The 16240-nt window shown below is 41.5% G+C and overlaps 1 protein-coding gene across 1 annotated transcript in view; it reads right to left on the bottom strand.

Moving 5' to 3' along the window:
• Positions 1 to 16240, bottom strand: part of LOC138588276 (protocadherin-15-like) — a 170563-nt gene that overhangs the window by 40663 nt on the left and 113660 nt on the right. The gene's annotated exons all lie outside the window — the stretch shown is intronic.

Below are 16240 nucleotides of genomic sequence, written 5' to 3'. Positions count from 1 at the left end.
TCCTAAAATGCTTGTACTGATGCCAAAATCTCCCCAAATATCCACTGATCACTTTGTAGTGAGGATGAGAACGATCAGAAGGCCGTCCGCAGGTCAGATGCATTGGCAGCCGTAATGCTGGCTTTGTATCTGACCGAGCTGAAAAACAACAGAGCTCAGCTATGAAGCTTTGCTCTGCTCAGTCTTTGCCTCAACTCAAATATTTTCAGAATTTTAGATGGTCTCAAACCAGATCATAAAACAGGAGCGCAGCAGTTCAAGATGACCTCTGTATCGACCTGCTTATTTTGTTGTATTGAAGGTAACCAGCTGAGGATCTTTAGGCCCTAAGTGACCTCTTTCTAACCATAGATTGTATATAAGAAGTAAACATAGCCGCTTGGTTTAAAGGCAGTAAGGAAGTGCCTTAAACCTGCATTCTTTCTCACGGCCAGCAGGGGCGAATGCACGGTCTTGCTTCTATAACTTGTTGACACCCTTCCTCAATACAGCATGGTTATCATTGTGTAAACTATGGCCCCAGTCATGGTAAGGAAGGAGGTGAAGGAGAAGGAGAAGGAGATAGAGAAGAAGAAGAAGAGGAAGGAGGAGGAGGAGGAGGAGCAGAAGAAGAAGAGGCAGATGAAGAAGAAGAAGAAGAAGAAGAAAAAGCAGATGAAGCAGAAGAAGAAGAAGGAGGAGAAGGAGCAGAAGAAGAAGAAGCAGACCAAGAAGAAGCAGAAGAAGAAGTAATAGTAGTAGTAGTAGTCGTAGAAGTAGTAGTAGAACACATACTTTATGAATCCCTGAGGGGAAAGTCAATGTTTCACTATAGATAGACAATAAAGCAGGATGAGCTTTAGGGAATGGCTACTTGTGATGAACAAGTCACAACCAAAGGATGTAGCAATGCCTCTTCTTCTTCCTCTTCTTTCTTGTACAATTAAAGTCACCTATTTCTCCCAGAAAAGAAAAGAAAGGCACAGAAGTAAAAAAAGTCAAGGCTTTAAAACAGCACTCCAAAAAACAATTGTTTTCTTCTTTTATAGCGTCTGTGCTCCTGGCAGCTTCCTTCAGAGGCAGAAGCTTCATATTACCGAACAGTTAAATTTCCTTCTCCTAAGAGTAGTGAAGGTCAGAGGGGTCAGGCCTTTTGTGTCAGTTTGGGTTATTCTGCTGGTTCTGTTACCGCTTAAACTCCGACCATGGCTGTTGCTGGCGCTGCTCTCAAAGCAGAATGGAAATGAAAAATGGATGAACTCATATAAATGCTGTTATTGTGTATCATTGTAAATCACAGCCAACTCTTTTTTTACTTATTCATTCTTACATCAAACTTTCAATATGATTCTCTTTGTGCGAGTTAGAGTAAAGACCTCTTAATTCAAAATCTAACAGCCAAACAGCCTGTTTTATCATCAGATAAATAATAAATATCCTCACAAAAGCTTTGATAGTAAATGCAGCATGAATTGTTCTGCGAGCAGATTTGAGTGTTTTTCCCCTGATAAGACAGACTTCATAACAGTTAATGACTATGCTTGACTATCAGGCACACGAGTGGGTAATCATATCCAGCAGATATGATTGTCACCACTCTCCACAGAAATTACAACTGCAGTTAATAGCAGGGAGCAGTGTCTTTGCTGTGTGCCGGTGAGGGCTGATGTAAGCTGATAATATCATCTGGCTGTGTGATACTGTGACTGCTGTCTCACATATTCTGCGTGCGTGTGTGTGTGGGTGCGTCTGGGCGCGCATGGTTCAAAGTTTGACTTTTATTCACGGCAGCATTAAAAAATCTGCGACAATGTCGTGGGAGTAACACTCACGCCATAATCAGTCAGATTCTATTACACAGTCAATGTCAGTGTAAAAGGGTATTTTGGGAGTAGAAGCTATCTTGGCAGCCAGAGCTATAAACAAGAACTGGAGGCGATTGAACGCCTCCGGTCCGTGTTTATAAGACATTTTTCAAAGCTTTCATCTCTCTAGTCTTTGCTGACCCCTCAGTTCCAACACATTTTACTACATGAATAATGAAATTATCCAGAGAATGAAAAAGCGGTCAGCCTAAGTTCCCCCTTCTGGGTTTATTGTTATTTTATAGAGCAGCTCGCCCTTATTGGATTACAGTTGAGAGAGGCTCCACAAGGCAGATTTGGCAGACTGAGATGGAAAGAAAGAAGAACCTATTCCATAGAAAGAGACGTGTGTTTGCTGAAGGGATACACAGGTGTGGAGACAATAAATGACACCGTCTTCGAAGCTCACTGGAGTATAACAAGACACTCAGTAACTTTTCAGACAGCTGGCAGGTATAAAAGTCACTATAGAGTGTGTGTTCAGAGTTTCACAGGCGCACAAAGGTGCAAACTGTACGTTCTTGAAGGACATGGAGCAAAAAAAGATCCGTCTATCCATCCTGGAGGCTACAGTTACTGTCTCCCGAAGGACATCTCCAGTTGAGAATAATTCCAGGAAATACATGCCATTCACCCAGACAGGAGATGATATAGCGTGCCATCCTGAGAGATAATACAGGTGAGTTAATGCTCCGATGAATTGGCTGAACTGCAAAGTCCTTCAAGCAAAATAACATGCTGTTATTGATACGTGATTAATGTGTTTGGGTGCTGAATGACTTCTGTTGAATTTCCTTCAGGTCTACTGTTGGGCTGTCATTGAATAACTGCTGTATCCAAAGCGCCACAATGCTCCACAACCCATTCATTAGCATGGCCTTCACATAAGTAGATTACCTGTTTGGCAGCAACAGGAAACCATCCATTGAAAGATTTGAGCGTAGTGGGATGCAGCACAACCCAAAATGTAACCCAGTAACCCAAGGTTGACACAATTGTTGTCATTAAATTGTGAAATGTGTATTCAATTTTAATGCACTTTTCAGCAATCTAATGTCTGTAATGGAGATTAAAAGCCCAGAACACAAACCGTGTTTATGATACAGATTATTAAGTGCAGATTTAATTCATATCCGACTGTTAAAAGCAAACAAACACTATTTTACTAGGCCCCATTGTGGAGTGAATACTCCAGCTGAGAATGCACATCAAAGGTTGAGAGACCCTCCAATGGAGGAAAAATAGGCCACTACAACATGTTGAGCCTTCCTGTGTTGCCAGTGATACAATCTCTCTCAAAATCACCACCACACCTCATTTACATCGTGAAACAAGCAATTAAACCCCAGATACATCCAGCAAAAGGAAACGGGCCTTATTTGTCTGATGTTATTGATAAACTTCTTGTTGTTTTTTTCCCATGGGATCTTGTTGGCAGAGTTTTCCAAGTCATGTTTAAACTGCACAAACTTAAATCACCTGTTTCTGTCTTTTGCAAATCACTCGGGGATGAGAAACACATTCTGCATCCAAATTAGGGCCTGTGTCCACTAACGCCGCTTTTTGTGCTGGCAGCACCCACGACCCCAATTTCAGAGCGCTTCTCGCCGGCACTTAATGTTGCTAGGTTACGAAAGTTGTCTGGCGGCACTTCCGCTTCACTCAGTAGTGATCGTTAAGTCTGTTTTAAATTGCTCTGTATAATATAATCTGTTTAATATTTGCTTGAATTCAATGAAAAACAAAAACGATGGAAAGGAATCTGGCGTTAGCAGCAGCTCTAGACCTGGAGATTGTACCCTCGGAAAAATACGAAACGATCCGCTTCTCCTCCTCCATTGTTGTTGACAAAGTTGATAAATTGAAGTCCCGCCACTTCTTGATTTTGATTGCTCGATGAGGGAGAAGTGACATTGACGAGCATGGTGGTGTTCCAAAAGTTGATCTATTTTCAACTGAGAGCGCAGCGACAAAAAACAGCTGACGCCGTTTTTGAGCTGAGGACGCTGAGCGCTAAAAACGCACAACTGCACTGGTTTAGATATCAAGATAGGCGCTGCCAGTACAAAAAGCAACGCTAGTGGACACAGGTCCTTACTTTTAACAACAGTTAATTCTGACCAAGTAATCTGATTGGACAAGAGGCATTCCATGAGTGCTGACATAGAGAACAACACCACTTTTCACTCTGTGTATCACTCCGCCTCAGCCACCTGTTATGTATTAACATTACAGCAGACAGTGTATGTCTACATTGATCAAGCTGGTACCAGATAAATGTTCTTCATACAAAGTAACTGCTCCGTGGTAACTTTTAGACACAAACAAAGTTGCAAGAGTGCAGGAGAATGTTTGTGTTGCTTGGCAACAAAACTCCAGCTTCAGTTAGCTTGTGGAACGAATTATCTGCTGCTGTCTGTTACTTTTTACTATTATTTTCCGCTTGTATAACTGTTGTATAAAAGCAATATCACATTTCTCATGTGATAAAAGCTGACTTATTTCTATTAATGTATGTAACATATGTAGACCGCTTTAAAATACACAGGGGGTTATAATTACAGTTTTCAAGATATCTTTACCACTATCGGCCTCCTACGGCCTAAAATTCATTGTCTGATATTGGCGAGTTCATCATTAACAAACAAAACTGTGGTGCAAGCTGAGAGTGGAATATTATTCATAGCTATTATAATGTCAGACATTTTTTTCCACTAATAATGTGTAAAAAATGTTGGTCGCTGGTGAAGGAGGCATAATCTGTATCGGCCAACATTCGTGTTTAAAAATAATTTTATTATAAATCTTCAGCGATTTCAGTTTTTTTTTCTTCTTGAGAAATGCAGACTGTCTGAATGTACCTTGTATAACAGGTCTGGATCAAATGAAACTTTAGACGAAATGGGTACTTCACAAATTCTCTTAAATCACTCGTATGCTTCCCTTAAGGATGAATCTGTTTCTAGTTCTTGTATGAGACCCAGTCACTCTCTGCAGCGATCCTTTGGCAAATTCCCAAATATTTCAAACACTACATTTTCCTGAAGCGTTCGCCTTTGCTGGTTGCAGCTTTGGTAAGTCTCTGGTGTGGAACTGGGAAGTGTAACCTCCGTTGACCCAATCATAGGCCTTCCTCGGGTTGTTCTTTGAGTGTGGGAATGAAAATGTGTGTGGCGTTGCACCGGGCCGCATGGTGCGATTGCCAGGAAGAGGCAGAGCTGACATGTTATCACTCGCCTACAAAGTGGCTCTGCCGGAGGGTTGTAAGCTGCTGAGGAATACCAGGCGGGATGTGAAGGTGTATGAAGTGTGCAGATTAGTATAAATGTCCACATGTCGCAGGCGGGATGACAGAAAGGTTACTGATAGGTAGACAGACAGGTAAAAGGGCAGGCTGAAGGACAAAAAGAAACATGTAGACACAGGAAATGTCACGATGGAAGGATGATCTAAACAGCTACTACAGCAAGAGAAATAATATCCGATGACTAAGATACAGAGGCTTGAAGATAACAGATATATGTTGGCAAACTGGCAAAAGTAGGCAAACTTAAAGAGTCAATTATGCATAAAGCAGTAGCATGTACTCCTCAGCCGAGCCAAAGCCACTTTCCATTCCTTTCATATTCAGATGAGGAAAAATCTCACCCGGCGAACGAGGGAGAGAGACGGAGAGATAAAGAGACGGGGAAGATGCTGACATGTCTACAGGCAGCAGCAGAGAGTCCTGGTGTCAACATGAGAGAGGGAGAATGCAGCGCCACTGAGAAGCGTCGGCGGCAACACAGGTGTCAGCGAGCACTCTGCCCCAGGGCCAACGGTGGAGTGATGCTTACGAGACAAGGCAGAGGCGTATAAACCCTCGTCGTGCGCCACAGGGGCTGCTGTTACCTCGTAGCCTCTCCTTTCCTACCTCTCTTTTTTCCCCTTTCTATTCATGCACTGCATCACAGAGTGAACAAGAGAAGACGGACACGCCGGGAGATACAAGGAGTGACCTCGCAAAGGGTGCAAGTCTGACGCAGTGCTGCATAAAGGTCTTAAACAACAACAAAGGAAGACAAGAGTCACTTAACTGCAATGTTCTCACTTGCAAACATCCTCACAAACAGTGTGCAAATGCCCGTGAATACACATGCAAATGTGTTGCAGCACAGTTCCGCCCGACTGCCGGTGGTGGTATTACGCAGCACATTTTCTTCTGCAATTATGAATCAGCCTAATGCGATGACTGTTGAGGTGGATATGCGCTTGAGAGTGTGTTCGTTAGCTGTTATGTCACCCTGGTGTTAGCTTGTTTGTTCCTGCCTGGAAGCTAATTCGGAGAGTGACAAACAGACGCCCCTCTGACTCAAACTTAATTACACATAGGGAATGTATTTTAGCTTCCCCTTGAGCATAAGAAGATAAAAAAAAAGGAAAAAACACTGCTGTGAATCTGAAACTCGTGTTCTCCATTAAGGCCACACTTATAAGTGATAGTGACAGCCAAGGCAAAGTCAGCTCAGCTACACAGCATGATTTACACAGGAAATAGCCTTTTAACCTGAATCTTATTAAAGCTTTTCAAAATTCATTAGCGTATTTAACATTCAAAATGACTGCCTTAATACTGCTGCATTCCATTTAAGCATGACACCGCAGTTTCTAATGTCAGAGACTGTATTCTGAACCAGCACCTGTAATCTGTAGAAGCTGCAGCATGTGTTCATTATAGGGACGTGCATTTGTTTTTTTTTGACCGGATAACTGACACTCTAAGCGGTTAATAACCGGTTAACTGTCACTCTTAATGGTTAATAACCAGTTAACTGTTTAATAACCGGTTAACTGTCACTCTTAATGGTTAATAACCAGTTAACTGTTTAATAACCGGTTAACTGTCACTCTTAACGGTTAATAACCGGTTAACCGATACACTTAGCGATTAATAACCAGTTAACTGTCACTCTTGACGGCTAATAACCGGTTAACCAACACACTAAGTGATTAATAACCAGTTAACTGTCACTCTTAACGATTAATAACCGGTTAACCGACACTCTTGACGGTAATAACCGGTTAACTGTCACTCTTAACGGTTAATAACCGGTTAACCGATACACTTAGCGATTAATAACCAGTTAACTGTCACTCTTGACGGTTAATAACCGGTTAACCAACACACTTAGCGATTAATAACCAGTTAACCGTCACTCTTGATGTCCCAGGAGCAGAGATCTGCAACAAAGCTTTGTTTTTAAAATTTTTTTAACTGTTTAACTGCTCGTTTCATTTTACTCTCAGGCTCAGCTGAGCTGACGAAAACAAATAGTGTGTTTGCCAAATATATATCTATATTAAAATATATATATATACACATTTAACCTTTTAACTGGTAGTATTAAATGGTTAAAATTCTTCACAGTCGGTTAACCGGTTAAAATGCACATCCCTAGTTCAATAGTTTCCAAAATGCAAATAATTTATTTCAGAGCATGCATCTGAGGCCTTAAAGATATCTATAATATATATCCAACATCAAGCGCTCCTTTGAAATCAAAGTTCACAACAGATAAAGGTTACACCACACCTAATTTAAAGTAATATTATTTAAGCTGTTGTGTGATATTGACTGAGGGATGAACTTTAAAGATTATAGGTTATGTTGGCAGGAGGAACAGAGAGGCTGCGGCGAGAAAGGCAAACAAGAAACAGAGATAAAGCCATTTTCAGATCCTGAAACTACTCTAGATATTCAAAAGGTTTTGGGATACAGTGCAGCGCCTGACAGCGAGAGTATTACAAACCTATTTCATTTGGCAAAAGTCAGTTTTCTACCTAGAATACAAAATACTAAAGCCAGAGTGGAAAACAGAAACACCCAACAAACTGTGAGCACAACATCCAACTAGGACACGATGGCACAGCAGCAGGGAGGTTACTGCATTAATGATGTCTGTCAGGGAGTACAGATTAAATTGGATTAACTCATCATACTGGATTCAGGAGCACACATGAGCTCTTTGTTACTCAATAAAATACTGCTATTGGAAATGCAACACTCCATCTACAATATAATACATTGTAAAGTGTAATGGTGTCACGCAGGTCCTATAGGGGAGGCTACTTAAAGAGACAGTTTCAGTCCACAATGAGAACCATGGGTTATGCAGAGGAACAGGGGCATTCAGGGCTTCGTGAAAGACATGACACCAGAAATCTACAGGCAGATATCTGAACTGAAGCATTGGCACTTTAAACAAAAGTATCCCTGCATGGTACCTGCTGCTCAAGGAAAGTGAAAACATGTTTTTCAGTGCCTCAGGTGAACTCATCTACAATCATTCCAGGAGCAGACATAAAGCAGGTGGTTTAGACTGCATATATTATATATATGAATTAATAGATGTATGTGGATATGTTACAACAATGAAGAATACTGCATTTTACTATTCTTCTACATCACGTCCCTGTCACAAATCCTTGGAGGTGGCACAACAAAGCAAAAACATCTCTGCAAAGCCTCATCTCTTCTGTTATCTTAGGTGTTCTTTCAACCTAACACTTATTATGATTAACGGTTGTAAAATACATATTTACTCTTAATTGGTCCTCCACCTCATTAACACATCCTGGTGTCTGTGGCTTGATACATCCTCGCCCTCTTCCATTAGCCAATAGAAATGAGCACAGATGCACATTTGGATCATAGACTGTATAAAAAGATGGACGACATGACAGCTCCCTAAAAGTGAAGCCAAAACATGATGATTGACAGCTCTGTTGACAAATGGGTCCTGCAGCTGCTCTGTTCCGGATTAGCAGAGTAGAGGAGGATCGGCGAGAGGAGACGTAACTAAAACAATCATTACAGTCATTGAAGTTTCTATATCTGTGAACGTCTGCTTCAGACCAACACAAGAAGACCAACACATTCCGGCGTGCGGGATCTTTGCTGGGGTTTTTTCCCGGTAAGTTTAGTGTGTGTTTGGTTAACGGAAGTGGCTACGGCGGCTCCACTCGCCAATCCCAGCTCTGGCTCCAAATGATGTCACCAGCACAAGATGGCAGGGCTTGTCACGGGGGTATTACGTCTTCAATTTTGTCCATCTTTAAATACACTTATTGGTTTGGATACATGAGGTTGTTTGTCGGAAATGACTGGTAAAGGCAAGAAGTTCATTGTCAGTGCAATCAGCGGTATTATAGTACCGGTACAGCGGTATAGTAAGTCTTGATATTGAAAGTATTTGTCTGTTTATTGTAGGCATGTCCTGTCCAGTGAAACATAGGTTTATTGTTTGATATTTTATGTTTACCAAAAGGCAAATATAGAAATAAGGAAAAAATAACCATCCGTCCATTATCTATACTGCTTATCCTGTTCAGGGTCGTGGGGTTGGGTCGGGTGCTGGTGCCTATCCCAGCTTACATTGGTCAAGAGGCGGGGTACACCCTGATGATGTCACCACTAAACCACATAGAGACAGGCAGTTAACCCGGAGGGAATCAACGCATGTACGGAGGAGAACATGCAACCTCCACACAGAAAGGCCCATTTCGTCTGAATCGGGATTCAAACCAGGAACCTTCGAACTGTGAGGCGAAAGTGCTAACTACTGCACCACCTTGCAGCCCTTAATTATCCAGAAGACGCTTACTGCCTACTTGACACCTAATTGATCATTCTTTATCAATGACATAAGATGGTAAACATCCAGACTTCCTGCCTTTGATTATCACACTGTATCTATATCATTGATCTATTTATGAAAGGAAAGTCCTGCCCTTATAATACTATAAGTATTTATGAAAAGGATAAAGTAGCTCTTCTCCCTGTAGAGAAAATTAATTCCAGTGTGCAAATGGTAATATTCTCTTTATAGTGTGTGATGAAAGCTCACATAGCTGTAGATGAGTAAGGTCTTTATTGGCTTATTTTAGTAACTATTGTGGTTTCTTTGGCAGTGTATTTCAAGATATTCCACAATTGCTGACAATGTCACGAGGAAACCATCCTGTTAATAAAGGAAATGGGGGCAATTGCAAAATAATTTAGCATTAAATGCTCATCAAAAAGTGGATCTTATTATGCAGGAAGTGCAAATTTGACAGTCTAGCCCCCGGCATTGCGCAGCTTATGTTAAATATTAACACTGTGAAGCTTCCGAACACATTATCCAGAGGTACTTCAGTGCAAAACTATTATAATGCGTCTTATTTACACCGATCGAGGCTCTCGCAAATTCTTAAATATTGTGTGCAAATGAACAATTCATCACCTCCTCCAGCAAACGCTCTCTCGGTTGTAAACCAAACCCAACACTAGATGATATGAGCACACACGCTTTATGAGCTGCTGACTCACACGTACTAAGAGGATTTAGCAAAGAAAAAACTGCAAACAAACATTTCAGCAAACCTCTGACACAACATAATGCAAAGCAAGCCCTCACATGAAACTATGGTGTTCTGTAAAATAGGAGGAAAATGTTTACAACCCCCCCTCTGATCATGTTCCTCCCTAAGCTATTCCCCTGATCACTTATCTTGCCCCACCAGACCCAGAATGCCTTTTGTGCTCACCATGAGCCATTTGAGTTTCAAGAGAAAGAAAGGGGCTTCAATCAAACATCTTCTGGAGGGCATGATGGAAAACATTAACCAAGCTGGAGGAACAACATTTACTGTGCAGCCAGACGCTGGTGCGACTCCGTGCCAGCTTAGCCATGTCAGCCCACAGGACATCACTTCACATTTCATCCACCGGGTCATTTAGCACACAAGAGGGGACCTGGCCAGCGAATGTTTGGACGCTGGAGGGTGGGTGTGTTGTCCAAACCGGGCCAATCATTGAGGCTAGCAATTTGATAACACGCGGCGCCAGGTAGGTACTGATGCCACCCTGCATGTTTTACTGTCAAATTACTGCTCCTGCCCGAATTATCTGCAGCAGCACACAAACATCTGGAGGCCTCACCCACAGAAAGACATTAACACTTGTCTAAGTGGCTGCAGGAAAAATCATGAGCGGAAATTGTGTGTTGGAGTGGCAAACACAAAATACAGAAACCATTCCTGAATGTTAATGGGACGGATAGAAGAGACTCGTTTTAACAACTTAAAAGTGATCATGTCATCGAGGTGGTTATACGACTACAGAGAAAGTTGTGGGATGATTCATGAAAAGACCAAAGCGCCATTTATTTTTATTCAGTTTGGCCGTATATAACGTGTGTTAAAGTTGTAATTTCAAAGATCTCAGTTTCGCTCTGTTTGGTAGCACCTATGGTGATAAACTGTTATTGCGGGAGCACACTTCCCAGATATCCAGACAGTGTTGCATGTGTGACGTCCACGGTTGGCTCCGGTTGTAACTCCTGATTTTCCTCGCTGACGGTCGCTTTCCTTTTTAGACTGTTTGCCTCCATCTGAGCGTCGAATTTGTTTCTTTTTCTTTGGATTTTCACTTATTTTTTTTGAAGTTGTATCTGTAGTCATCCATCTTTTCTTTTTTTGTTCAGCCATAGTAGATTACTGTTTACTCGCAACACTTGCAGAGAGCAGAAAAGCAGCAGCTTAGCTCCGCCTACCCTCTCTGGCAGACCAACCACTGCTGGGTGATGGAAAATGCGTCACTAACTGGGCCCCGCTTGTGATTTTTTTCTGCGAAAGTCGCACCAGACACCCAGTCTGTAATACTGCAAATGCAAAGGCTTTCATCAGTGGGCCATAGGCTCACCATTGTGTTACCTCATTCGACCATACATAGTGACTTAACAGACATTTATTTAAATGAAAATCTTCAAGATTATTACTATAAAGTAATTAACTATTACAATTACTGTTAATGTAATCCATTTTCTTAAGTTAAGTATGTTTCCTTGTCTCCACCATTGTGTTCATTGTCTGGACAGACAGGTAAAAACGTTCCCCTTATGACTCTGTGTCAGTCATGTCAGTGGGATCAATATTCATGCGTTTAGCTCATTTTCCTTTTTGGACCTCTGTTTAAAGGAGGCATTACTTTGCCATATTAACTGTTAAAAACGGTTCAGTCAGGAACACTCTTCATAGCATTAACAATTTAATGCCAAATACAAATACAGTTACAGCATGCTGCAGCTTTCCAAGGAGCGCAATGCAAACCCCCCCAGGGGTATGCAGAGTGTCCGAAAGGCTTCCACTAGAAAGGAGGAGGCTGCAGCATCAGCTGTGCGTGTGCAGCATTGGTGTAGCAGGAATGAGGGAGAAGGAGAAGTTGCATTTAAATGGGCCGCCTTGTTGTGAGAAGAGGCTGTGGTTGGTGTGTGACTGATAGGAAATGATGGTTCAATCAGCAGGCTGTCAGCTGATTACAGTCTATGTCCTGAATGAACTAATGCGACGCTTCAAATATATGCGTAAAGTAATGTGTTTGTCATGGAAATGGATATTTTGGCAAATAAAACCCTTAAATTACACCTGTCACATTTCCTATGTGGAGTTTCTTATCATCCTTTGTTCTGTAAAAATGAGGGAAACATGCATGAAAAATTACCAGGGTGTCACAAATCTTTAGAAACAGCGGGAGCAGCAATGTTGTGGAGGCACACTGTCTTAGGCACCACTGGTTACACATCATCTCAGGCAATAACGTCCTGTTTATAATGCTATAAACTGCATACATGAATAAGACAATGCAAGACATTTTTAAGTATAAAGAAGACATGTATATTACCACAGATGCAGAGTTATGTATAACTGCACATTGTAACTCTCTGATCTTTCCATCTATGAATGTATTTTTGTACAGCTCAGCAGACTGGTGCAGCTCTGCTGTCACAAGAACAGATACTGGAAACCTTTCCTGCCAAAGCCATCACTCTTCACAACAGCTCACCTCTGTGGAACAGAGGACTCTCATCCTGATGTCTCTGTCTTCATTCACACTGCACTCTGCTCTGCTAATTATTCAAACTGCACTTTTTGCATCTTAAAAGTGTTTAAATTTGGACGATTCATTTTACTGCTAAAATCTGAACATTCAGTACCACTTCATCAGTATATTTGTATTTACACATCAACATCTCTGTCCACTGTAAGGACACATTAACAACTCTTATCACTGTATTAGCACATTATCAACCTGTAGGCTGTATTTGCAAGTTTACAACTGTGAAGTCTGTAAGGCACATGAACACCTCTACCTCCCTCTAATGTATGTTTACATTTTAGATATACGTTAGTTTTATATTTATCTCAACATTTACTCACGTAGGTGTACCTTTCAGATTCAGATATTAAGTTTAGATTTTAGATTTACTATAGTTGAGGTTCTTATATTTTATTGTTGTTAGAATTCCTGGACGTATATATTCCTTTCTTAGGGTCATGTTTACTGTGTCTGTATTCTCTCCTGTGCTGTCTTCGCTTTCATAACCTGCTGCTGTAAAGCTACAATTTCCCAGACTGCGGTCAATAAAAAAAGTCTGTCTGTCCGTCCATCCATCCATCGCCCTGTTATAGATCCTGTGCTTGTAAAATGTTAAATTTTTATTGAATGGACATTCTAACCGTTGGATTTACTACTTGTGTGTCCTGTTACTGCCTCCTTTGATTCCTCAATTCATAATGAAAGAAAAAAAGGAATGTGCAAAAAATGAAACTGAATATTTTTGGTTTAATTCTTTTTTTTTTCATTTTATATACATTATGGTTTTTGGTTTAGAGCAAAACCAACTTTAGTACCCAGAGACGCTTCAAGCTGGAAATATCTGAACTACGTCAGAAAGCTGAATTCAAACAACTAAATTGCTCCGCATCGCGCACTGATATAGACTCTTTATTGTAACTGATAATTATCTGGAAAGTCAGAGTGAGCATTTAGGTCATTCAGCTTTCCTTGCCTGGCGTACAGCATCGACCTTTAGCTGATATTTGAGATGTGTGCAATGAGTGTGACTGTGGCGTCTGTTAGAAGTGATGCCTGCCTACTTAGCAAAGACAAGTGAAAGGTCAGTGCGCTCCTGGTGCTAAGAGGTTCAAGGCTCAGGGCCGCGGACTCAAACCTGTGGCTGAAAATCAATCATGCCCTTCAGGGGCATGAAAGCGCTCTGCACCTCTATAGCTGCGATTTCCGAGGGAAGGAGAGGGGGAAGGACAGCAGGATGGAGTGATAGGTAGATGGATAAATAGACAAAGTAACAGAGAGGGCTGAGATTGCTTTTTGTAAATGTGGGTTTGCAGTGACGGAAGTGTGTGGGAGAGCACAGTGTGGGGTTTACGGCTAACCCTTTAAGTGCCTGGAAAGAACATGGATTAGTGGGCTGTAAGCACCTCTATTACTTGTGTACACGTCTGGCAGAACAACAGTTGTAAGAGGGCTGAATGCTATGAAAGCATGTCATCTGCTTAATATGAAAGAATCGCAGCCTCGTCTGAATGGATGGATTTCTTTTGGGTTTTTGCTGTTTTCCTTCCAGATGTCAGGAATAGCTGACGGAGAGCGCAGCGTTGAGTTGTTACCTTAAATCCTTCAAAATGAGCAGCAATTGTTTCCTACAGAAGACCCCCCCTATGATTTCATGAGTTATTTATTGTGTTCTGATTTATGTTTAAAGGCTGTCGAGTCCGGAGCGGCAGGGCCACATCCATCCACTTCTTCCAGGTAGTGTGCCGCCTTTCGTGAGTGTGACCGCTGAGAACATTAAATCAATGGTAACACAGTGGTCAGACATCGGCAGAAAACGTACACAGGACGTCTCCAGGGGTCTGTAAACGTCAAGAAAGTGCAGAAAAGAGACGTGCTGTTCCATTTGAGTTATTACCGCTGACATTCGCATTAATGGCCGGAGTAACAATGTCTAACGGAGGGATAGGAAAAGCTGTCTGAAGGCGGAGAAATGTTGTGTTGGAGTGTGTGCTGAAACCAATACTGAGGGTTTTTGTGCGTAGAGCAGACTCAACAGTAATTTTAGCACACTGTCACTAATAGTGTAATTAGCGGAGCGGCAAGCCTAAGTAGTGACAGCATGTTGTTGATTGTAGTAACACTCAATGTTGACACTGTTTACTGTGCTAACAGTATAACTAAGAGCATAACTCAATGTACGAGGCTGTAGCGCTCTTCGCAGGATTGCCAGACTGCATATTAATGCAGCAGGTATGGCACAACATCTGCTGTCTGCGACTACAGGAAACTGCAGCAAAGGGAATAAATAATGCCGTGACATTTTCGCTCCCTAATGAGATTCTCTTCAATCAGCTAAAAGAGCAACTTTTGAAATATGTTGCAGAGGAAGCAGGTTTTTATTAAAGTCGAGTTTATGAACATTTGGAACACAAAAACACAGATATAAAATATGTCCTCCAGTGGCGTGTGTTTAACTTACAAGTTGTCTTAAAACCGTTAGAAATAAAAGAGGTTAATGTACAGTAACACATAGCTAATGATCATTTCATTACAGTGAGGTTTAACCCATAAAGAGAGGACTTTATACAGAGAAAGTGTTAATGCATATGCATAAAGAAATCCCACACACGAGAGATAAATGCTACCGTCTGCGGAGGAGAGAATTAAGGGATGTGGACGGTACACCAAGAAGAGACGCAGGGAGACAGAGTGAGAAAGAAACTGACAGAGAGAGATACAAGCTGAGAGGGAAAACTCAGGGGATGTGGGGGCTTCTGTTGGGGGGGCGAAAGGAGGAGGAGGACGAGAGCAAAATGACATACTCAGAAGCGGTGAGGCAGAAGTCTCATGTGATTTGGAGTAGATTTAGAAGGGGAAGCCTGTGGGGGAGATAAGCAGCACGGAAAAAGAAAAAAGAAAAACTGCAGGTTTGCAACATCGGGCCGGAGAAGTAGCCTCAGTACCAGAGGGGGGGATTCACATAGCGGGACAGTGTTAGATAGCAGCTTACCCCTCCTCGTCTCCAGACACACAACCAGGGGAAAATAAATATTCATTCCCTCCCCATGTGCCCACTTTTAAAGACTTCCCAAAGGGTTGTGTCCGTGAGTTCCATGTAAAACAGGCATGCCCAGCGGTTTAATGACATGGCTCCACAAAATGTCCGTAAATATCCGTGAAAAACATAAAATCTTGGCTCAAGCACATTAGCTTTAATTTATTCAATTTGAAATTAAACGGACATTATAAAAGCCGTATGAGTTAAAGATGCTTAAAGTGAACTTTTTCCACTCGTTAAAGGGCTGCATGGTTAATCTTTTTAAAAATTCTATTGCGAGTCAAACATCTATGCAAGGAAAGTGTACGAGAATATTTTACTCCTGTAGATCTAAAGTGATTTAGATTATTCTTTTTTTTTAAGTAGTCTAATATCTGCAGTTTTCAGGGCCTGTGGAAAACAAGCAACCTTTTTAGATTACAACTGAGTCATATGCTTTGTATTAAAAGCAACAATGTCACT

This window comes from Semicossyphus pulcher, unplaced genomic scaffold (assembly GCF_022749685.1).
Source record: "Semicossyphus pulcher isolate SPU_LCO1_2020_fin unplaced genomic scaffold, fSemPul1.0.p SCAF_12, whole genome shotgun sequence".
NCBI classification, from domain to species: Eukaryota; Metazoa; Chordata; class Actinopteri; order Labriformes; family Labridae; genus Semicossyphus; species Semicossyphus pulcher.
This window is presented reverse-complemented; position numbering and strand designations above follow the sequence as displayed.